The 588-nt window shown below is 66.5% G+C and overlaps 1 protein-coding gene across 2 annotated transcripts in view; it reads right to left on the bottom strand.

Moving 5' to 3' along the window:
- Positions 1 to 170, bottom strand: part of YWHAQ (tyrosine 3-monooxygenase/tryptophan 5-monooxygenase activation protein, theta) — a 48,719-nt gene extending 48,549 nt beyond the window's left edge. For both annotated transcript variants that reach the window (XM_011960924.1, XM_011960922.1), the window contains exon 1: positions 41 to 170. The gene's annotated coding sequence lies outside the window, so the exon portion shown is untranslated. The remainder of the gene's footprint in view (positions 1 to 40) is intronic.
- Between the last annotated feature and the right edge of the window lie 418 nt (positions 171 to 588).

The raw sequence follows: 588 nt of genomic DNA, 5'->3' as shown, positions 1-588 counted from the left end.
AGCGGCCGGAGGATGCCCGCGGGCCGACCCAGGCGCTCACCTTCACGTCTCCGCGGCCGCGACGCGAGTCCCACCACTTTGATCTGCTTTTGGCTTTAGCTGAGGACCCTCCCGTCTCAGCCTACCCCGGAGCCGAGGGGCCGTCCGCCGTCCAATGATGCGCCGAGCTTGGCCCGAGAGTCCCGCCCCCCGACGCGCCGCTGGCCAATGAGGACCGAGCGCGCGGAAGGGGGCGAGGGGGGCGGAGCGGGAGGGAACGCGGAGACTAGGAGGGTGGGTCGGCGCGGGGAAGTTTGGTTGGCCGGCAGGCTGCGGCTTCGGCCACGGGGTTTCCTCCAATTAGATCCAGGGTAAAAGGACGTCACTGTTGCCATGGCGATGCCGTTACCAACTCCCCTCAGCCTCTCCACCACCCCGGCACTTCTGGGTGCGGCACGAGAGCCAGAGGCGCGCACGACCTCCGAAGCGGCGACTACGTCTCCCGGTGCGGATGGTGCATTGCATCTCAAGGTCTCTGGACGAGTCTGGACTGGAGGGTGACATATTCAGCTGTTTTGGAGCACAGGGGCCTTTCTTTCCTCCACCTTC

Source organism: Colobus angolensis, unplaced genomic scaffold (genome assembly GCF_000951035.1).
Source record: "Colobus angolensis palliatus isolate OR3802 unplaced genomic scaffold, Cang.pa_1.0 Scaffold53, whole genome shotgun sequence".
Taxonomy (NCBI): Eukaryota; Metazoa; Chordata; class Mammalia; order Primates; family Cercopithecidae; genus Colobus; species Colobus angolensis.
Note: the sequence above shows the minus strand (reverse complement) of the source record. Positions and strands in the feature narration are given on the sequence as shown.